This window comes from Dendropsophus ebraccatus, chromosome 6 (genome assembly GCF_027789765.1).
Source record: "Dendropsophus ebraccatus isolate aDenEbr1 chromosome 6, aDenEbr1.pat, whole genome shotgun sequence".
NCBI lineage: Eukaryota > Metazoa > Chordata > Amphibia > Anura > Hylidae > Dendropsophus > Dendropsophus ebraccatus.
Window position 1 is genome coordinate 142476627 of NC_091459.1, and position 25167 is coordinate 142501793.

Below are 25167 nucleotides of genomic sequence, written 5' to 3' on the forward strand. Positions count from 1 at the left end.
ACATTCGGCATCCCCCCCCCCCTCCCCATCTTTCTGCTCTATACGGGGACGGCCTATTAGCCTATTAATAGACTTGTTTTAGAGGCACAATATTTCACTGTAAATCCGATCCTGACACCGGGTGACAGATTTCCGTACCTAGCTTGCTGCGATGGAAGAAATTGCGATCCTTAATTTATGTTTTATTTGCTCATATAAACATGACACAATCTGCATGTAAAGTGGACGGAGGACGGCGCTCCCGTACGCTGCAAACAGCAGTCTGCTCTTAATAGGGAAAATGAATGAAGGACCCCCGCAGCAAATCTAATGAACTCTTATAAATGGGAACCCCGGAGGCAGAGAGCAATCTGTAGCCGTCACCACCCTGGTGATTGGCCGCCACACACAGCGCTCGCTCCCGGAGACCTGAGATTGATGATCTGGATAGTGGAGGAATTGGGGAGAGCATGTGACATTATATACTGTACTGTATACTGTGACTGTACGGAGATCTGGCTACAAATATTATCTCCCATACTCCAGGGCCCAAAAATGAGGTGATCTGCAAGAAATGAGTGCAGCGCCCCTATTAGGACATGGCCAGGTATCACAGTCATCAATTTAATGTAAGGGTATGTTCACACTGAGTAAAATATGTGGAATTCTACTGCAAAATTCCGCCTGTCTCTGTGTGTCATAGCATCTCTATGGGAGGATGCACGCTCCTCCGCTGCCGCCGCCGCTGCTCTCCGCTCATAGAAGGGACATGTCACTTCTTTGAGCAGAGAGGGGAGGAAGCGGACGCATGAGCGCCCTCTCATTCACTCACTGCAGGACACTGAGCATGGCGGGATTTCGCCGTATTTGCTCAGTGTGAACTGAGTAAGAAACAATTTACTCACGGTGATGTCACTTCCTGGATAACATGGTGATGTCACTTCCTAGATAACATGTTGACGTCATTTCCTGGATAACATGGTGATGTCACGACCCGACTCCCAGAGCTGTGCGGGCTGTGGCTGCTGGAGAGGATGATGGCAGGGGGATGCTCAGTGTCCCTCCAGTGCCCTGTGTCCCTCATTGCCCCTCTGCCATCATCCTCTCCAGCAGCCACAGCCGCACAGCTCTGGGAGTCGGGTTGTGACATCACCATGTTATCCAGGAAGTGACATCACCATGTTATCCAGGAAGTGACATCACCATGTTATCCAGGAAGTGACATCACCATGTAATCCAGGAAGTGACATCACCATATTATCCAGGAAGTAACATCACCATGTTATCCAGGAAGTGACATCACCATGTTATCCAGGAAGTGAAGCCTTGATGCAGTAGTAAGTGCAGGGAAAAAGCACTTTATAAGCTTTTCCTGTAATAAGTGTATATTGGGGATTTGTATAACTTTTGGGGGGCAACACAATACTTTAATAAAAGTTTTCACCGGACTTCTCCTTTAATGCCTGACTGTGATCCCTGACTGTGATCCCTGACTCTGATTCCTGACTCTGATTCCTGACTCTGATTCCTGACTCTGATCCCTGACTCTGATCCCTGACTCTGATCCCTGACTCTGGCACCTGACTCTGACTCGGCTCTGAAAACTGACACTGGTACCTGGCTTTGACCCCTGACACTAATACTCGACTCTGATCCCTGACACTGACGTTCGATTCTGACACCTGACACTTAAACCTCCCCATACGCAGGCTGATCATTCCTGTGTTCTCTTTAGGAAAAGAGCTCTGGCTGCAGCTTATCTCTCCCAGAACGAAGGGTCAGGCAGTGATTTTCCATCACATCCCACCCCTATCTCCTCCGATATCATCTATCGGTAGACGGTCGGGAGAGCCCTATAACCTTATACCAATGGCTGAACCTGCTGCGAGCACCGGGGACGGCTGACGGAAGTATAAAGTGCATGGGGACCCTAACAGCCAGCAGCCACCATGTCCGTATTCCTCTGCCCTGCGCTGTATAATCTGTATATAAAGACATCATCCAGGTTTACGCCGGTAACACTTCCGGAACTCAGATCGCTTCTTTTTTTTAAAGTTAATAGAAACTTTTATAGACAAATGAAGTATAAGTGTGAGCTCCCTCACCTGCGCCTCACATCATCCTCACACATCCACAGGGCAGCAGGATCTCACACCTCACAAGAGCCATTGAATGGAATAATTACTGCTTCCCCTGTTGTGCTGAACTCTTACAGGAGAATTAGATCGAGACAAATTAGCTCGGCGCGTCTTCTCCAGTCTCTCAGGTGAGGAGCTCGCGAAAAAAAAAATATATATATAAAATATATAATAATATAAAAATAAAATATAATTCATGGGAACAATTCCAGTTCTAGACGCTTCGGCCCCCGCACGACAACAACTTTACACTGGAGGGATGCAGCTCATTTTCCAGTATTTTTCTTGCCATAACTTTTTAAATCTTCCAAATTGACTGGTGCCAAAAAGTGCCAGAGATTTGTAATTTATTTCTATTAAAAAAAACAAATCTCCAGTCTTCCAGTACTTATCAGCTGCTGCATGTCCTGCAGGAAGTGGTGTATTCTCTCCAGTCTGACACAGTGCTCTCTGCTGTCACCTCTGTCCATGTCAGGAACTGTCATAGAGATCTATGGATAGATCAATGAGATCAGTGATCCATGGCTCTGGCCTGATGGAGCCCAGAGCAATGGATTGCCAAGTCGGGATCAGCCTTATTGAGACGCTGAGGCCAAGCACAAGCATGGATCGTTCCTCTACGATCGCATCGCAAGGGGGGGGGGGGTAGGGAGATCCATCTACTAGACCACCACGGATGGGGCTTTTGCAGGCATTTAAATGCAGCTGTCAGTTTTGACAGCTGCATTTAAGTGTCTGATTAGTGGGCGCAGTGATCGGCTCACCCCCGTTAATAGCTGCGGTACCCACTTGCTGATAACAACCTGAAGTGCGGTGGTTCACAGCAGGGTCTCGGCGTTACGGGTACGACATTGGTCCTTAAGAGGTTAAAAAAGTACTTATCAGCTGCTGTTTGTCCTGCAGGAAGTGGTGTTATCTTTTGCTCTCTGCTGCCACCTCTGTCCGCGTCAGGAACTGTCCAGAGCAGCAGCAAATCCCCATAGAAAACCTCTCTTGCTCTGGACAGTTCCTGACATGGACAGAGGTGGCAGCAGAGAGCGAAAGATAACACCACTTCCTGCAGGACATACAGCAGCTGATAAGTACTGGAAAACTGGAGATTTTTTTTTTATAAAAGTAAATTACAAATTTTTATGGCACCAGTTGATTTAAAGGAATTCTTTTGTGAACGTTAAATATTAGACAAAACTTTCATTACTACCTGTCACTGTCACTGAGTGCGGTTGTTCCCTTCTCTAAGGACACGTGTAATGTATTGTGCATTAGCATGTAGGAGCCATAGACCCTCAGCGAGCAGTAGACACGAGGCCGCAGCTGTCTTGAAGGCAATCACAATCCATGGGTATAAATGTAATTGCTGCTGATCAATGCCCATCTCCCTAATCTGCCTAAACCTTCTGCTGTCCCCAGGCCTCGGCATTAGCCTCGGATTCTATTGACCGCCACCTGATGGAATCGATCTGTCTGCCTAAAAACACTTTCGTCTTTGGAGGTCTTTCACTTCCATTCATTGTCAAGAATAACACTAATGACTCGTAACCTCTCAAAGTGTAAACAAGGTTTTCTTAAGAAGGAAGAAAAGACAATTGTTATATATACTTCAGTACCCGGTGTATCTGTTCTGTGAGTATATAGCTCTAACTCCCATAGAAAGAACAAGCTCTTCTATGGCGCCCTCCCGTCCAGCAACTTCGGTTAAAGGGGTTGTTCACCATCGTTTTTTTACTTTCAAATCAAGTGTCAAAAAGTGCCAGAGATTTGTCATTTACTTCTATTTAAAAGTATCAGCTGCTGTATGTCCTGCAGGAAGTGGGGTATTCTTTCCAGTCTGACACAGTGCTCTCTGCTGCCTTCTCTGTCCATATCAGGAACTGGCTAGCACAGCAGCAAATCCACATAGAAAACCTCTCCTGCTCTCCAGACTGGAAAGAATACACCACTTCCTGCAGGACATACAGCAGCTGATAAGTACTGGAAGACTTAAAATTTTTTTAATAGAAGTAAATTATAAATCTCTGGCACTTTCTGACACCAGTTAATTTGAAAAACTATATATTTTTTTAGTGAACAACCCCTTAAAGTTGGACATAGGTGCCTTAGGTGACATAGGTCACTTTTGCGTTTTTTTTTTTTCTCCTCCTCTTTTATTTTTCCACCTACAGGTACATTAGTTTGTAATGGCATCTTTCTATGTCATAAAATTATGACCCCCAAAATATCATCTATGGGGTGAATCTGGGTCAAAAAATGCAATTTGAATTATTCGACTAAATCCTTTTTTTTTTTGCACCATAATCTCTAGTTTTTATTAGTAACATTTTTTTTTCTAGATCAGACGTATTGATCGCTTTTTATTAATTTTTGTATGCATAAAATGTCATTTAAAAAAAGCGTTTTTTTTTTACGTTTCTGCGTTTTTTTCACCGCTTTTTGTTCACAACGTTCACTGTGTGGGAATAATATTGTTTTATTTTAATAGATCAGACGATTACACACGCTACGGTATATTATATGTTATATGTTAATTAACTTTATTATTTTTATTTGTTTTATGTATGAAATAGGAAGGGGGGTGATTTTTACTTTTATTGGGGAAGGGGCTGTGGGGCATTTTTTTTAAACTTTTATTGTTTTTTTTTTTTACACTTTATAAATACTTTTACATTATAACATTAGATTGCACACACTGATCCCTGCTATGCCACAGCATAGCAGGGATCAGTGTTATCTGTGATCTTCTGATAGAGCCTGTGGCCTGTGGCAGACTGTATCGGACGAGTGAAGACCTGACTGCACGGAGGAAGGTAAGAGACCTCTGGCAGTCAGGAAATGCGATCGAGCGTGTCTGCGGGGGTCCCGATCTGTAAGTCACAGGAGATGCTCCTGTCACTTAAATGCCGTGGTATTTAAGGAGTTAATGGCGGGCGGCCCTGAGAGCAGGAGGAGCTGAGCAGATTGATATATAGGATTGTGGGAAAAGATTCAGTATAACTTCTGTCTTACTGCACTAAACCTCTGCGCATGTTGTGCTTAGGAGTCAAGTGGGCGGTCCTACTGAGTAGGACCGCCCACTGGACTCCTAAGCACAAAATAAGTAGAGGTTTAGGGCAATAAAACAGTAGTTATACTGAATCTTTTCCCACAATCCTATATATCAATCTGCTCAGCTCCTCCTACTCTATAACATGCTGTCTGCAGCATAGACTCTATGTTTCGATGTGACAGGTTTCTTTGCCTTGTAATCCATCTGCCATCATTTCTTGTACTGCATTGTTTCTAATGCTGTGGGTACACAAGCGGCGGCACAGCGACTGTTGTTCTGGATCGGGATAGCTATGTGGCATTGGTTTGTTATGTTTGCACTGCCCCCTGCTGCCCAGCATTTTGTTTGTTTTACCTGGACATCCCCTTTAAATAGTTAATAAAATGCATCTGGGTGAAGAGGTTTAAAAGAACATAGTTTTTTATATAATTTGTTCTATTCATGAACGTGCAACTCTATAAATCAATAGTACAAGCAGTGAAACTTTGTACTGTGATATAGCCTGTATTCTAATAGAATAGTAATATCCATCATCATGTGTGAGCGTTAGACGCCAACGTGCAGCACAATAAGGACCTTGCAATATTGGTAACAGTGAGACAGTTTAAAGGGTTACTCCAGCAAAAAAACTTTTTCTTTCAAATCAACTGGTTTTAAAAAGTTATACGGCTTTGTAATTTACTTCTATTTAAAAATCTCCAGTCTTCCAGTACTTATCAGCTGCTGTATGTCTTGCAGGAAGTGTATTCTCTCCAGGCTGACACAGTGCTCTCTGCTGCCACCTCTGTCCATATCAGGAACTGTCCAGAGCAGCAGCAAATCCCCATAGAAAGCCTCTCCTGCTCTGGACAGGTGTTGTTCTGATGAAGGAAAGTGCACTGGATACAATACTTGTGTCCAACTAATCTATCCAAACACTTAACTCTCCATGTCTCAGTATGGATGGGTTATGGCAGCCGACAGTGACAGTGGTGTTTAAAGTGAAGATCTCTTTTTATTGTATGAGCACTATTGGCACCGGCATGGGGATCCTGGTGGCGCAATTCTTTTTTTGGTGCACTGGCCTGACTCTATGCACTGGAGCGGACCCGCCACCCCCAGTATGACGATATCTCCTCTCTTCTGTGATGAGGTTCCATTCGAATCAATGGAGGTGCATCACAAAGGGGAGAGGAGTTTGTCATATTGAGGCGGTGGGCCTGCCCCAGTGCATAGAGCTTGGGAGAAGAACAGCACCATGAGGCTTCTATGGTCACACTTTGGCCCCAGGAACATGGCAGTAAATTCTCCTTGCTTCTTTGGTCTTCGCAGTCCCCAGATCATACTCCTATAGACAAGGTAGAGCAGGATGTAAGTATGACCAGCAACTGTGAGAGGAGACCCTTTCCGCATAGGACAGTATTCCTGATCAGGTGCCACGACAAGTTTCTGGTGTTTTGAAAGCCAAAGCTGCTACTAGTTGGGTGTCTCCAATATCTTGGCTATACGCCCCATTACATTGGACCGATCCCGATTTAATTGGACTGATCTCCTTTGCATTTGAGGCCTATCACAATGGATACATATATACAGTGGTCCCAACCGATAGAGATGATCAAACATCCGGAATTTTTAGGTTCATTCAAACTCAAACCTTCATCATTTGAGTCCTGATGCCTTCCCGTTCCGTGGGGAAGGTGAAGACAGCCCGAGTACCGCCTGAGAAACAGCCTAGGTAATGGGTAATAGGCTGTATCCCTGTTATCCAGGCGGTACTCGGGCAGTCTCCACCTTCCCCATGGAACGGGAAGGCATCAGGAATCAAATGACGAAGGTTTGAGTTCGAACGAACCTGAAAATTCCCGATGTTCGATCATCTCTACCAACCGATCCCAACTCACCAACACGGGATGGCACATTCTGGTAATATTCCATCACTATTATTGCGTTCTATTAATGTAAGCATAAAATGACATCTCCTCGGCAGACGTCTTGCCCAGAAGATATTGTAGCTAATTAACCTTACTCCCAGTGCTACGCGAAGGGAAATAAATGAGGCCGGGATGTTCCATCAGCAGAATGAACAAATACTTCCATTTTCCTGTCTGATCATTGATAAATCTTTCAGTTCCTTATTCCTCCGGTATCATTATTCTTTTGTTGGGCCATGAAAAACGATAATTATCTTGGCGCAATGTATCCAGTGTATTCCCTAATTGTCTGTTCATGTTCCTCTGGAACTACCTCCTATGTAAACAATTAGTAGAACGCCGTCCCCGTGATGGATTTAACGAGACTTTACCAAATGAATGCACAGCCAGGCTCGGTGTGGGATAAAGCCTATCTCATGCATCCCGATTACCTCCTAGATTAGATAGACTGTAATATACCAGACACATATGGAGATACATGGTGATATAATAACTCCAGATTGATTGGGAAAAATGGTTCTGGTTGACCTTTCTCTCCCGTTTTATCTCGACAATGGCCGAGATTTGTCTCCGCCGGCTGCAGTTTACACACGTTTCCACCACTTTACTGTCTGGTCTGAAAAATGGTCATGGTTTATGCAAAAAATAGGGCGTGGCTTACTTAAAATACAAATGAATCTGGCTGTAAAATCTAATGGGCGTCAAGCCAAGTAGTAGCTGGTGGTCCTGCCTCGGCCACTGACTGGCAGAGTGGGCCTGACCCGGACCAGGGTACTAGAGTGGCGGTATGCGGCACCAGCGCTGGAGCAGGGGGAGGTGAGAGCATGTTACTTCTTTCATCCTCTCTAGCTCTCTGCCAAAAATCACCCCAGCCCAGAGTTCTCCTTTACGGACCAGGCAATAATTTTCAAATCTGACCAGTTTAGTTTTATGTATTAATAACTTATCGACACTTAAATTTAGTCAAGTGATTTTCTTGTGAAAAAAATGTGCTTCATGTTAGTAGTAAAGTTTGGTTAATACATTAACCCTTTAATGTGTGGCAAACTCATTCATTGGCTTTGAAACTCTCTGTATGTAACAAAGATAGTCACGCAAGACAAAGTAATAATTCGCATTTATATGTCTACTCTCTGTCAGCAATATTTGGTGAAGGTCCTTTTACTTTTTTAGGATATTATAGGGCTTAGAAGTTTAGTGCAGTAAAAGCGCCGACAATCAGGTACAGAAACAGCAGTAACAATCGTGTACAGGAACAACGGTTAGGTACAGTAATAGGAGCAACAATCAGGTACAGTAACAGCAGTGACAGTCGGATACAGCAACAATGGCGACAATCAGGGACAGTAACAGCAGTGACAGTCGGATACAGCAACAACGGCGACAATCAGGGACAGTAAAAGCAGCAACAATTGGGTATAGCAACAGGAACGACAATTAGGTACAGTAACAGTGGTGACAATCAGGTACAGTAAAATCAGCAAGAATCGGGTATAGCAACAGGAATGACAATTAGGTACAGTAACAGGAGCGAAGATCAGTGACAGCAACAGGGGACAGAAATGAATATCAGGAGTACAATGGAGATTATTAGGTACAGCAACAGGGGTCAAGGGTGACTATTAGATACACCAACCGAGAAGGGGCGACAATGAGGGCAGGAAGGGGTTAATTTCTGTGTTTATACCGTACACTATTGTTCTCTCTCAGCTCTGAACTCCTCCCACACACAGAGGATGAGATCAGGATCGGGAGAGCTGTCAGACGCCGACCTCTTCTGCCATTCTTACTGCTCTTGGCCTGTATCACCTACAGTAAGTCTGATGATGTGGAGCCTCTTCTATCCGCACATCCATATCACTGGAGCTTTGAGTTAATGTGTGCGCCGCTTGTTTGGATTCTACACAGAGATATAATAGAGAATAAGTTTTCAGTTTATAAATGAATAATGTTAATAATTTCATCCACAGACCGTGCGCATCGTAAATAGTCTTTTCTGGGTCTATGAGAAATTTAAAATATTTAATGCGTTCCTCGGTGGAGTATTCCAAGACCTCCCGCTGTTCTATACAAAAATCTTATCTCGCTTTCCATGGCCTCGGTTAAACCCAGTGAATGAAATTGCGTGTTCACCTCTCAGGAAATAATACCACGCTGATTCCTACCGCCCAGATACCGCTCCCTCCTCATGTACGGCCGCTGTTAGGCTGCACTTTCATATAGTTATCGCTGCTCCTCTGTGTCTTCTCGTAATAAGAGAAGAAACGACAAATATTATCTGTAGCTGATCCTATTGCTGGTGAATTAAATATTCACAGAGGATTCTACTGGGACTGTCTGGTGAGAGAGGAGCGGCCCATGAGGATTTACTTTAAGGGGGGGGGGTCTCTAGTAAAGAGGTGCCAATGTTGGGCCCTCAGACACCGTCGAGGTGTCACCATGTGTTGCTGCTCTCTGGAAAGGATGGTAAAGCGTGGGGAATAAATCCGGAGAGTCGGGGTTCGCAATAAACAGCAGCTTCTTAAAGGGAACCAATCACCGGAAAAACGCATATAGAGCTTTTGAAATGTGTTGTTAGAGCACACAGCACACTTGCCCCACGTGATTTCATAGCCTCCATGCCTTCCCCGTGTAAGCCGCAAAGTAACTTTATAAAACTGGTGCCCCGTATGCTAATTACCTGATGTAGTCATCTGGGCGGTGTGCGGCTAGCAGTAGTCACAGTCCCCTGGGTGTTCTTCCGCTGTAATCACGCCCCTCTGGGCGTGATTCAAATGGCTGAGTAGCTGTGACATTCTGATGCCGGACGCCGCAGCGCATGCGCAGTACTGCCGCTTCCATTCCGGCTGTACTGCGCCTGTGCAGAATAGCCTTGAATAGCCTGTGAGCCGGAGTTCGAGGCTGTTCTGCACAGGCGCCGGAATGGAAGCGGCTGCACTGCGCATGCGCGGCGGCGTCCGGCATCAGTACGTAAGCGCGCTGACCTCGGGCACGGTGCGCTCCCAAGTGACGCCATAGCTACTCTGCCATTTGAATCACGCCCAGAGGGGCGTGATTACAGCGGAAGAACGCCCAGGGGACTGTGACTACCTGCTAGCCGCACACCGCCCAGATGACTCAGGTAATTAGCATACAGGCCGCCAGTTTTATAAAGTTACTTTGCGGCTTACACGGGGAAGGCACGGAGGCTATGAAAACTTTAGTCTGCCATAGACTTGTATTGAGTATCCATACCGGTCTATGGGAATGACAAAGCAGTTTTCTAGACGTAAAGCTTCTAAACATCTTGTGTCATAGCTTGGCTTTATATTAACCCCTTCAGAGTACGGTGCAGGTACAGTGAACACAACAACATTACCTACCAAACAAATTCGTTACCACAACACTGTACAAGTGTGCACAACAGAACACCGCAGTGCAAGTTAACCCTTGAAAATACAATAAAATGAGATGGTGATGATCTTCCATTATAGCAAATGTCCGCAAGTATCCATGATCAATGGTAGCCTTACACCTGGGCACTGCACTAGGTTTGAAAATGTTTCTTGATGAAAGTGAGTCCAATCATTCGGCATGTGATTACCGGTGGGTGAAGAAGTTGAATGCCGCCCTAAGGCTGCCTGGAAAACATGAGTACAGTCATAGGTCATAGGTTGTATCCATAATTTCCAGGACTCCCTAGGGCTGCATCCAACTTCTTCAGCCACCGGTAATCAAATGCCGAACTATCAGCCCGGAGCATGCTCTAATTCCGCTCATATCTATTTCTAACCACTCTTGACTCTCTTTTTCCTCTCTTAACCCTTTGCCACCTGCAGCACAGGTCCCATAAACCCCCAGATACACGTATCGGCGTACTCTACCCCTGCACCTATTAAATATTAACATTTAAAAAGCTCCGGATCAATACAGCCGTCCAGTCCACTATGTTCCGTAGCCGGTAACCCAGTCCTGAAATAGTGACATTGCAGTAAATTGGTGTGAGATGGATTACGCTTTGCTACCTGACCGAACAGCCGTCCATGACGTTTAAGCAGATTGTCTACCGAGACTGATCTGGCCGAGGTCTGTTCAGAAATGCAATTTCCTGAGAAACTCTGCTTGTTGATATCCAATCTTATTTGCCTTCTCCGGAATTATTATAAGAAATATGAACAGTAATGGATACCCAGAAGGAGGCGAGTACATCCCATATCAGTTCATATATATATATATAGTCTGTACAGATATGGATAACTTCTGCTATTGATTCCCGGATACGGATGTATTTAGTTCTGTTCTGAATTTCAGGCCGCGGCCAATTTCCCCGGACTCTGTGGCTGATGGATCCTAAGACCCTTAAGCCCTTCATATCCACCAGGACAATCCGGTTACGAAAACTACTGTTTGTTCCAGGAAAGGATTTTAGTGCCGACAGAAAAATATTTTTTGCTGACCCAATGCTGAAGTATTCATCAGAAAGAAGGTTACTGGAGCATCTTCTGCAGGTGGTTATACCCAATCACTGACAGCTCATCTGGATTTTTAAAGAAGTCCGGCGAAAATTTTTATTAAAATATTGTATTGCCCCCTAAAAGTTATACAAATCCCCAATATACACTTATTACAGGAAATGCACATAAAGTGCTTTTTTTACCTGCACTTACTACTGCATCAAGGCTTCACTTCCTGGATACCACGGTGATGTCACTTCCTGGATAACATGGTGATGTCACTTCCTGGATAACATGGTGATGTCACAACACGACACCCAGAGCTGTGCGGGCTGTGGCTGCTGGAGAGGATGATGGCAGGGGGACACTGAGGGACACAGGGCACTGGAGGGACACTGAGCATTGCTCTGCTATCATCCTCTCCAGTAGCCACAGCCCGCACAGCTCTGGGAGTCGGGCCGTGACATCACCAAATTATCCAGGAAGTGACATCGCCATGTTATCCAGGAAGTGACATCACCATGGTTTCCAGGAAGTGACATCGCCATTTTATCCAGGAAGTGACATTACTATGTTACCCAGGAAGTGACATGGTGATGTCACTTCCTGGATAACATGGCAATGTCACTTCCTGGGTAACATAGTAATGTCACTTCCTGGATAAAATGGCGATGTCACTTCCTGGAAACCATGGTGATGTCACTTCCTGGATAACATGGCGATGTCACTTCCTGGATAATTTGGTGATGTCACGACCCGACTCCCAGAGCTGTGCGGGCTGTGGCTACTGGAGAGGATGATAGCAGAGCAATGCTCAGTGTCCCTCCAGTGCCCTGTGTCCCTCAGTGTCCCCCTGCCATCATCCTCTCCAGCAGCCACAGCCTGCACAGCTCTGGGTGTCGTGTTGTGACATCACCATGTTATCCAGGAAGTGACATCGCCATGTTATCCAGGAAGTGACATCACCATGGTTTCCAGGAAGTGACATCGCCATTTTATCCAGGAAGTGACATTACTATGTTACCCAGGAAGTGACATTGCCATGTTATCCAGGAAGTGACATCACCATGTTATCCAGGAAGTGACATCACCATGTTATCCAGGAAGTGAAGCCTTGATGCAGTAGTAAGTGCAGGGAAAAAAGCACTTTATAAGCATTTCCCATAATAAGTGTATATTGGTGATTTGTATAACTTTTGGGGACAATACAGTACTTAAATAAAAATTTTGCCAGCTCTTCCTCCTCAGCGCCCGTGTGCAATAACGGGCTATCAGCGGGTTAGATTTGTCTAACCGGTTGATAGTTCCCCTTTAAAGATGGAGAGCTGTGTGTTTGGGACTACTGACATTTTCTGATTGCCAAATAGACCTGTCAGCTGCTTTTTCCCGACTATAGTAAAATTACTGTACAATGTGGCTTCTTGATGAAACTCTTATTCCAATCCATCGCTCCAGCGCTGAGATATAATCTTTAGAAGTTTTATGCACATTATGGCTGTTCCCCATGGCTGCAAAAGCCCAGCAATATTTCCCTCCATCTAAACAAAGTGAGTGTGTACATGCAGGTAAAGTGATGTTAGGAGAGCTAACTACGTACAATGTAAAAGGAACCAGAAGGAAGGGGACTATAGTGGGGACTAGGTGCTCAAGAAACTGCAGCTGTAGGGAGCTGGCAGGGTAAATAGGCTTTATTTTATTATTTTCCCTACATCCCAAAGCAAAAAACAAAACAAAAAACTTTACATTATCTTAATGGTGTTGTATAAGAAGTTCGAATTCCAACAGATGACACATTGATGGCATGTTACAAGGATAGGCCAGTAATACTATATAGAAACCTTGCCTCCACACTTATAGTGAATCTGGGACCTCCTGACTGCATACTAAGCTGATCGCCCCGCTGGATAGATATTAGTAAAAGCATTAAGAACAAACCTATGTTTTTATTTTCATAAAATACAACTTTATTTGGGCTGTGCATAGTGTCAAAGAGGCGGAGCCTATTGCTCCCTGAGCCCTGGCACTGGTACTCCTTACAGTGCTGTATACCCGCCCCCTGCATACTGAACAACGTACACTGTGTATATAAAGTAAGGTGCAATTGTGCTAGGACCCAGGGAATAATAGGCTCCACCTCTTTGACACTATTCATATAAATAATGATGAGAGCAATAAACTGACCATCAGGGAATAGGGAAATAATCCACTTACCATAAGAAACCAAAGGATTCAATGAGTAAACCACAAACCTCAAAGCGGTTATCCAGCATTAGAAAAACATGGCCACTTTCTCCCAGAGACAGCACCACTCTTGTCTCCAGTTTGGGTGCAGGTTTTGCAATTCAGTTCCATTGAAGTCAATGGAGCTCAATTGCTGTCGTTGGAAGAAAGTGGCCATGTTTTTCTAACGCTGGATAACTCCTTTAGGAAACTAGGGTGAAGACTATTGTAAATCAGAGATAAGTGGAGTAAACAAGGTATTACTGTCTAAATATATCAACTTTGTATATTACACATATATGTTATTAATGCTTTTCAACATCTGCACCTGCTCCCGAGATGTAGTGCGCCCCTTAGTAAATCCATCCGGGTAAATGGGGGCGGGGCATTATTTAAGATTGGCAGATGAGTGTGCCAGTCTTATTAATTCTCCCCCATTAGTATTTTACAGCTTTCTGCTTCACAAACAGCTTAAAGGAGAAGTCCGGCGAAAATTATTTTTTTATATGTTATTACTGATGGAAAGTTATACAATTTTCTAATGTACATTAAATATGGGAAATGCTCCTATACTGCTATTTCCCTTAATTTAGTGTACCAGGAAGTGTTAGAATTCTCTCAGAAGCAGTGACGTCACGACGAAAGGTGTAGTTCCTATGGAGTGTCCAGCAGGGGGCGCTCTTTATATAGAAGTCAATGAGTACCATTGACTTCTATATATAGTGCGCCCCTGCTGGACACTCCATTGGAATTACAATGGATGTGTATGTAATGTAATATACAGTGTTTTTGATTGAATACATTTATGAAATACTTTGGGGAGCAAGTGTCCTTGCTCCCCAAAGTATTCCATAAATGTAAGCAATCAGTACATCACAGTAAGCCCGCCGCCCGCCGCTACCGAACGCCCGCCGCTGTGGACTACTCTCAACTACTACTCTCCCCACCTGCTCATAGCTGACTTTCTGCCCGGCCGCCGGCACGTGTGAACGGAGAGCGGCGGCCCGGCAGGAAGTCAGCTATCACATAGAGTAAGGAAGCAGGAGGGGGAGCGGAGGGGGATGATAGCTGCAGTGATGAGCGGCTCCCCCTGCGCGGCATCGTGGCGGCGATCTCAGCCATATAACCCGGCTACTACTCTCCCATCACCTGCACATGCTATGAGCAGGTGGGGAGAGTAGTAGTTGAGAGTAGTCCACAGCGGCGGGCGTTCGGTAGCGGCGGGCGGCGGGCTTACTGTGATGTACTGATTGCTTACATTTATGGAATACTTTGGGGAGCAAGGACACTTGCTCCCCAAAGTATTTAATAAATGTATTCAATCAAAAACACTGTATATTACATTACATACACATCCATTGTAATTCCAATGGAGTGTCCAGCAGGGGCGCACTATATATAGAAGTCAATGGTACTCATTGACTTCTATATAAAGAGCACCCCCTGCTGGACACTCCATAGAAATTACACCGTTGGTCGTGACGTCACTGCTTCTGAGAGAATTCTAACACTTCCTGGTACACTAAATTAAGGGAAATAGCAGTATTGGAGCATTTCCTATAATTAATGTACATTAGAAAATTGTATAACTTTCCATCAGTAATAACATATAAAAAAATAATTTTCGCCGGACTTCTCCTTTAATAGCTATTGTTGTAGCATGAAAGGTAAAACTAGTGATCCAAAAGGCAGGAAAAAAATATTTGAAACTTTAAGATTTATTCAGAAAACCTCTCCTGCTCTGGACAGTTCCTGACATGGACACAGTTGGGAGCAAAGACTGGAGAGAATACACCACTTCCTGCAGGACATACAGCAGCTGATAAGTACTGGAAGACTGGAGATTTTTAAACCGGTCATTTACATATCTATATCACTTCCTGACATCAGTTATATTTTCCTCTGGAGTGCCCCTTTACCCTACGGCCTAGTTTTTATTCTGTATGTTCCAGGTAACTCTGTATAAGGAATAATTGGAGCCACATTACTGTATAGTGAATATTCCATACATATCAGCTACATAATGAACAATTGTAATTCCGGTCCTGATTACTTTACATTAATAATCCAGTAATTACATACTAAGTGATACTAGTGACGCTCACAGTAGGACGTCAATGACCCAGGGCCTGTATTTATACTAATAGCACACAGTATGGCACCATCTTACACACTGATATATTTTATTCTGCTTTTGTTTCCTAACTGCAAAAATAAGAAGAGTTTATACACAACAGGCCGGAGTGTGGAGAAGGGTGAAGCCTTTGAGGAGGGCCGTGAATATGGAGGGGACCAGTTTGACAGGAAAAAGATCACATAGGCGGAGTACAACAGAAGGCCTTATAGGGCCATGTTCACACAACGATTGGTTTCAGCCACATTTATGTAATTTTTAAAATATGTCTGTGTTTTTGCCTCAAAATGACGGCTGTCCAAAAATACTGCTGAAAACAATGTGAACATAGCCATATTCTGTGGAGAGAAAAATCAGTCCAGGAAATCCTGGCCAGAGCTTATACACATAGTATACGCTCCGGCCAGGATTCCATCTGGCCGCAGAAAAAACTGACATGTCAGTTTTCTGCGGACACTATTCATTGAATAGGGGCCGCACAGACATGTCAGTTCACACAATGGAGCGTGCGGCTCCGGCCACATGCTCCATTGTGTGCAGAGGTGAATTGGGATGCCGGTGCACACGGGTGCGCCCACATCCAAATTTACCAGAAATGAAGATCAGAACGGCCGGTGTTATACGTAGTGAAAGCCCGGCCTATCAGTACACGGTTTCACAAGTAATAAATCTTGACTCACTCTTGACTGCTGAACCTTAGTGCTTGAAGGAGATGCTTGAGAAAAGCAAGAGAGGTAGTTGTAGTGGTGCTTGTAGAGTAGAAAGGAGAGGAGTTTGCCAGAGGAGCCCTAACCCAGTGTAGCTAGATACTCTTTCGGAACCTGGAGATATCTGTGTGAAACATTACTTGTACTTGTTTTTAGACTGTGTCTGACCACCTTCTGCCCCCTGTTATCGTGAAACCTGTCCCAGTAGGGTAGTTCAAGCCCAGCCAGGGTTACCTGGGTGTAGCTAGGTGTCCGATGTTTCCCAGTTACCTGCACTGCGCAATAGGATATGTAGGCCTCCTGTACTGGTTGCTTTGTCTTATTGAGGCTAGTTCATCACTTGTTCAGGATACTGCCATGCTCTTTGTAGATGTGTTCCTGGCGTGGTCAAGGGTTTTCCTTGGTGACCGCTCTCCCTTGTGTGCTTAGCACTGCATAGTAAAGATAATAGTAGTTCTAGGAAAAACGTTGGTCTCTAACTGCATCTGTACACGGTGACTACACTCAACCTAACTGAACTGCGTACTTCCTCCCACATGGAGCTAACTAACTCCTCCTACAGGGGGTGAGTGTGTGTAGAGTGTCAGGATAGGCTGAGAGAAAGAGAGCACCTCCTATTGGTCAGCACAAAACTCATGGAGGGAAATTTATCAATAAAGTAGAATTCACCAAGTTCCCCCTAGCAATCAGATTCCACCATTCAGTTTTCAAAGAATCTGTGAGGGATGAAAAGTGGACTCTCATTGGTTGCTAGGGGCAACTGGGCCAATTCCACTTTACACCATGTTTGATAAATCTCCCTCATGGTATAACAAACATTAACCCATGACCTTTCTAAGCTGTGCATATAAGAACATACAAATATAGGAAACAGTGACACCTAGTGGTGAAACCTTAGAATACCTCATTCACCACTTAACCTGAGAGAAAGCATTACAACAGGTGCATACAAAACACCAGTGGTGGGACACCACAGTGGCGCTTTGTATAAATCACCACAGACTTCCTTTTTTGCGTCTACAGATATCATTATGTCACCAAACCTTATGAAGTTGTCTGCGGCAGATCCCAGATGCCGTCCCTAGTTCTTCAAGTGATGTAGTGATAACTTTATCCTTTCTTACAAGGGACTGATACAAATAGAGTTAATGAGGGTGTATTACAGCGGTGAAGCTTCCTCTCCCGGTACGCCGCGTCTCGCTGGGATTAGCGGCCTCTTATACTGGACATTAGCCCTTCAATCAGATCTCTTTATAGAGTTCTTTTCAGCGGATCATCTTCCAGAGAACAGCTCTCCTTTTTTTTATTAGAACAAGTAAATTAATAGTAGCAGGAATATTAGGCTTGATGCTGAAGGACGCCATTAGCATTGGGTCTGTACTCGAAGCTTTCAGTGCGAAATAGAGGAGGCAAAAGCTGTGAAAGAAATGATATAATCAGCATGATTTCCCTTTATATAAGCTTTGCATGCAAAATAGTAGTTACTAGTAAGTGTGGCGTTCACAGTGCATGCTGGAGATGTACGCCGATGGTGCCGGATGGGATTAGACAACTTGTAGCAGACCACGGCCATGGACAACTGAGAGGATTTTATTCTAGGGATAAAGCACACGGTTATAGAGAATGTATCACCTCTGTTTTTATTGAATAGATCTGGCTTTTTCTAATCCGTTTCTGGTTGTAATTTGATAAATTTTATTTCAGTAAATTGTTATGGGAACTTCCATCTGTTTAAAACAACATTTAGTGACTTGCTTTATGGTAAGTCTCATGGACATAGACACAATGAACGTCTTCAGACCTTATTCTTTGTATGCGACACACTTGTAAGCACGCCCTGTGACCTTTGTGACTGGTAGAAAGGTCATTCTCCTGGCTGGTTATATGCTATGGGTTACTTCACAGGAAACACTATGTGTAAAAGATTATTTGCACCATGTGACTAAGACTAAAAACATTTCCTGTTTTGTAGAGTTAACTTTCCAGAAATCTTCTCACTATGATCACAGAAAGGATTTCAATAAAAGTTGACATCAGTAGATAGATAAGATGTGATTGTGGCACTCTCAATAGAACACACATGGCACACACAATGACCTATGCAGAGGTCACAGAGCATGCCTAGAAAATTCTCCCCTAGAAGTCAATAGGGTCCCTTCTAGTCTTTTGTTTATATGTCCATGGTGCTTGCTGTAAAGTTTGCTTTAAATGGCATTAAAAGCAGCTCAGGTGTGATGGCAGCTTAAGGGCCCTATTCGTTCGCATTAACGATTAACGATCTCAAACGACTGCTATTGCGAAAGGGCCCTATTCCACAGGACGATTATCATTCAGATTATCGATAAATCCTTAGAATCTAAACGATTAACGATCTCAAATGACCGCTATTTTGAAAGGGCCCTATTCCACAGGACGATTATCGTTCAGATTATCGATAAATCTTTAGAATCTTAACGATAATTGTTCGGTTGAAATGCAGTTAACGATTAACAACCGAACGAGAAATCATTGATCGCTTTATAAGACCTGGACCTATTTTTATCGTTGCTCGTTCGCAAATCGTTCGCAAATCGTTTGCATTGAATCAGATGTTGTTCGGTTGTTCGCAGTAGATACGAACGCAATAGCGAAGAAATATCGAAGAAAAAAATGATCGCAAATACGATCATAAGTAACGATTATTGTTCCATGGAAATGAGTAAACGTTTTCAGCTCTTTCGCAATAGCGGCCGTTTGAGATCGTTAATTGTTAACGATTATGCGAATGATAATCATCCGGTAGAATAGGGCCCAAAGACCTGAAAACGTTCACTCATTTCCATGGAACGATAATCGTTACTTATGATCATATTTGCGATCATTTTTTTCTTTGCTATTGCGTTCGTATCTACTGCGAACGACTGAACGACGTCTTATTCAATGCAAACGATTTGCGAGCGTTTTGCGAACGAGCAATGATAAAAATAGGTCCAGGTCTTATAAAGCGATTAACGATTTCCCGTTCGGTCGTTAATCGTTAACTGCATTTCAACCGAACGATTATCTATGGAAGTTCCATGAGGTCCGTAATATGGGAGCTTTAGGGCCCTATTATCGTTTGCATAATCGTTAACGATTAACGATCTCAAACGACCGCTATTGCGAAAGACCTGAAAACGTTCACTCATTTCCATGGAACGATAATCGTTACTTATGATCGTATTTGCGATAGTTTTTTCTTCGCTATCTCTTCGCTATTGCGTTCGTATCTACTGCGAACGACCGAACGACGTCTTATTTAATGCGAACGATTTGCGAGCGTTTTGCGAACGAGCAACGATAAAAATAGGTCCAGCTAGGCTAGCCATATAGGTTGCAATAATTGTCAAAAATGGCTTCTATTATCCATCTTACATTTATTCATTGAAAATGTCCTCTTAGTTGTTGTTTTTTTACACTACTGGTTATATGAGAAATAGAAACGTCCCCCCTTGTTTTCTTTTTAATACTTTTTATTTATTTTATTGTGCTTATATTATTCTTTTTCTTTATTCTAATTATCAGCAGTTTAGAATTATTCCGAATAACAATGATCTGTGTAATACACCAGTATAATAGATGTAATAGTAAAATACCTGCCCTCTATTCACTAGCGGATAGAGAGGCGGTGAGGACAGAAAGAAGACAAATCAACAGAGAGAGAAAGATGAGAGAGAAGGGAATATACTGTACACATATGGAAGGTTGCCAAGTTTGTGGAGGAAAAATCAAAGAGATTCATAGAAAAGGGATCCGCTCTGTTTGTGGAAAATGTCAGCACTATAAAAGTACCAGAAAAATATAAAATAAGACTCTGTAAGCGTACAGTATATAGACCCCAATACAGACACTAGGGCGGACTACCTAGTAATAGTAACCCCAGACTAGACTCTGCGCATACTCACCTCTCCTCATTCCTCCAGTTTATGATCTCCACCTCTGTCTGCCACTGCAGACAACATCCGGATGCCCCCCCTAAATCTCCGGATGTTGTGAGTATTTAAAGACAAAAAAAAAAAAATCACAACCAGAAAATAGAAACATATTTGAAAAAAAAGTAACAATTTGTCTGACCCAGAGCGGGCGGCTGAAGACGTTGGATGCCGCCCTGAGGCTGCATTGAAAGCTTGGGTACAGCCATAGGCCATAGGCTGTATCCATCTTTTTCAGGACTCCTTAGGGGGGCATCCAACTTCTTCAACCACCCATAGTCAAATGCTGAATACTCGAGTTTGGACAAACCCAAGTGTGTCTAATGGTATTGTCCAGAGAAAGAATGCTTTTTAAAGGTCTAAACATAAAAAAATGATGCATACTCACTGAGGTGGTTGAGTATGCAACCAGTATTATTATATCCTGTGTGATACCACCAGAACGTGATTAGTGGTGTGACCCGGGCACCGCTGCAACAGCAGCAGTGGGGGTTGAACAGGTGAGTATAGTTTTTTTATCCTTGCTCCTTTTGAACAATATTACTTCCAATGGACAACCCTTTTAAAGATTGTTACTTTACCCACAAAAGGATATTATTGTTCATGTCCAAATCTACACACCCACTCTGAAGCCCCCTTAAAGCGTAACTGTCATTTTAAAGAAACCTATAAATATCAATAGTACAAGCGATTCTAAGAAACTCTGTAATAGGTTTTCTTAAGCAAAAGAGTTTCCTCCTGTACTCAAAAAGCTGTTTTCCTACCCCCCCCCCCCCACCACCACTTCAGAAGAAGCAGGATTTCTGTGTCCATTATGGTCTATGGAGAGGGGAGGGGCTGAGGGGGATGAGTGGGCACGGAGAGGAGAAAAGGCAGCCCTGCACAGCACAACATCCTGCAATCTTATCTCACCAAGCTCCCAGATAAGCACTGACCTTTCTGACCTGTGCATCCGCTTTATGTACCCAGACAGTCTCCAAACTGTACAGCTACTTGTCTCCTCTTCCTGCTTACTCCTCCCTCCCCGGGTTATAATGGACTCAGCAGAATCTATCCTCACTTTGCTCCTCTGTAATGTAGACAATTTTGTCTGATAATGAACAGATAAGAAGTGAAGGGGGGGGGGGGGATAGGAAAACAGCTTTTTGAGTACAGAAAGAGACTTTTTTGCCTAATAAAACCTATTACAGAGTTTCTTCGAATCGCTTGTACTATTGATTTCTGTAAAAATATTTTAAATGACAGCTACACTTTAAGCGCAAAAGTAAAAGGCTAATTAGGTTACTGCGTTATTTTACTAGTACAAAACAGCAGCAGGGACCTCCTCTACCAACATCTCTAGAGGGGTCTGGATAAGTGAACTGTTATACGACCTCTGAGAACCGTTTTCTTACCATAAGAGAAACGGTAAATCACCAGACATCGATAATCAGACATTTCATCTTCAGGCTTCAAAACACTCGTAATTAAGCGTTTTAGCACAAATGGTTTTAGGATTAGAGTGGAGAATAATTAATTGCCGTGTTAGGTTATTTTATTCTCTCTTTTTTTTGGGAAACTTGCCAGTACTGCTATAGTTTCCCAACAGAGAGAAAAAAGAAAAAAAAAAAAAAAACCTGCCTAGAAAATGTCACTCATTGGTTGTGCGGCTGAGAACCAATCCTTCCGACTTCTGAGCCGCGAGTCCCATGGGCTCCTTTTTATCCCTCAATCAGATATACAGAGAGTTTTGTGTATATACGGTATAAAGAGGATGAAAGGCGTCTCAGGCATTGTTACTGTTAAATTTTGAACATGTACAATTTCTTTCATGTGGGAAATCAAGTTTCACAGTCGCCGTCGAATGTATTCAAGGCGTCGCTCGGTCCCCTCCAAACCAGCGCACAAATAATCACACCGCACAGTGTTTATTTTCTGAAAAGAAATGTCATTAAACCGCGCCGGCAGTCATCATGGGGGCCGATTCAAAAAGAGAAACTTCAAACTTTTTCATTGGGTTTGGGTTGGCTTAAGCCCACCGAGTCCCCCTTGAATTCACTTCAAACGAAAATGAAAGAGACTAAAACAACACAAAAGACCTGGATCCTTTATGATGTTTTTGTGTAATAAACCTCAGTAGGGGAAAAAAAAATCAACACTAAGTGATAAAGCTGAGGTCTAGCTGGAAGCGCCGATGTATTTTCAGATATTTTACACTTTACATATTGGTGGGGGATGAATTTTTATTTTTTTTTTTTTTTCAATTAAAGGGAAACTATCAGCAGGTTAGACAAATCTGAGCTGCTTATAGTTCCCTATTGCACAGGAGACGCCGAGGAGGAAGCTATGTCTCTTACCTTGCTCCTCTGCTCCGTTCCTGTGCTGTTAGCAGTGTAATCCTCGGTCTGGAGCACCGTTAGGAGCATTGCCCCGCCCCCAGAGCTCCGATCCAGCCCACTCCTTCTAATGATAATGGAGGGGGCCGGCTCGCACAATAGGATATTCATGAATGTAGATGAAGGAAAAAAGAGAAAAAAGTTTCACTATCTGGTTCTGATGAGTAAATGGAAATCAATTCAATACATTCTTTTTAAAGGAGACTTATCCAGACTTATACAGAAACAGCATGATTTTGTCACCAGTTTGGGTGGGGTTTTGGCACCCAATTCCATTCCATTTCCTTTCAAATCCACTGGTCCCAGCAAGTGCCGTAATTTACTTTAATTTAAAAATCTTCATTCTTCCAGTACTTATCAGCTGCTGTATGTCCTGCAGGAAGTGATGTTTTCTTTCCATTCTGACACAGTGCTCTCTGCTGCCACCTCTGTCCATGTCAGGAACTGTCCAGAACAGGAGAGGTTTTCTATGGGGATTTGCTACCGCTCTGGACAATTCCTGACATGGACAGAGGTGGCAGCAGAGAGCACTGTGTCAAACTGGAAAGAATACACCACTTCCTGCAGGACATACAGCAGCTGATAAGTACTGGAAGACTGGAGATTTTTAAATTGAAGTAACGAATAGTATATAAATAACGAATCTATATAACTTTCTGACACCAGTTGATTTGAAAGACCCAAAATAATCCAGATAACAATAGTCAGAGTAATCTGTGGTATGTACATTGTATACACTATATATCAGCACAGCAGTCGGGGGGTAGAGGTAGCGGGGCCACATCTGATCATTGATACAGCAGATATCCCTCCAGCTATACAGCTTGCAGGGTTTTCATGTGTCTAGACTTGTTTTCTTCTGCCCTTTGATTCTGATTATCTGGGAACCGTAAACTTTACCGTTTCTTCTCAGAACAAAGTCGGTATAAATTATTCCTCATAAGGTGAGAGATTCCTCGTATAAATCACCAGTCATCCTTACGCGAGGCTTCCTATATTACCCCAATAATTACTGTAGGTTTTTACATGTTATATTTTATATCACCTCCGTGTATTTTATATAGGTCAGGCCTCCATCTTTACCATACAGAACTCTCCAATCTCCGACTTAGCATCATAGAGCCACAGCGGTAAAGCAGACAATGCTGCTTGCCTGCAGCCGTCACTTGGGAGAGCTTACCGCCTGCTTTTTAGTATGGAGTTCAATGTATAAATGTTATGCGGTAAGCTTCTAGATTTTCATTTCCAAGTTTCAAAAACCAGATATTTTTCTATTACCTTATAGTTATCACTGCGTGAGTTTTCTGTATTTTTTTTTTTTAATTTTATTTTATATTGAATAATCTGGCTTACGTTTTTGCAATCTGTTTTTTTTCCATCTGTATTTCCAAAAAAAAAAAAAAATGGATTGAAAAACGGATGTATTTGTGTGCATCAGTTTTGATTCATTTTTCCATTGACTTTCATTATTAAAAAAAGAGGATCAAAACGCATTTGTTTTTTTAACGTACACAAAAAAGTAGACGGCTGAATTTTTGTGTATGTTAAAAAAAATTGGATGTGTTTTAAATAATGGAAGTCAATGGAAAAACGAATCAAAACGGATGCACACAAATGTATGCGTTTTTGATCCGTTTATTGTCAAAACGGATGAAAAAGAAAGGATTGCAAAAACATAGTGTGAACCCAGCCTTATTCATGTGTTTTTTTTATTTTATTTTATTTTTTTTTAAACTTTTTACTGGTTTGGTATAAGCCAATTTAGTGTTGCTAAATTGCGGTGGAGTTTTCTTTTACTTTGGTATCATTTTAGGCTATATAGGACTTTGTTTTTTTCAGAGAAGGTGTAACAGATGGACCAGACATGAGGAAGTGGATCATCTAGGAGTGCTGACGTACCTTCTCCAAGGAGCAAAAGTCTAAGTGTGGTAAACACCCCCGATGTGGAGGCGGTATGGCCGGTTACTTGGCAGATGGTCAGGCGTGACACCAGTTCTATGGTGGTTGGCCGAGATACAGCCGTGCCCATTGATGTTATGTTATGTGACGCCAATGCTGGTTAGGCCCACAGGTATGGTGGCACACCTGCTATTATTTTAATGGGCCGGTTATACCTTGTTCCCCTGTGGACAATGTCCTGCTGGGTTGTTGTGGGGTCCCTTGGGTACTTATCACAGTGGTCCGGGGTGGAATAGTGACCCACCCGGACTATTGGTACTGCTATCCACAGATAGGGGAGATGATCCAAGGAGTGTGTGTGAGCTGTGTCGGTGCTGGA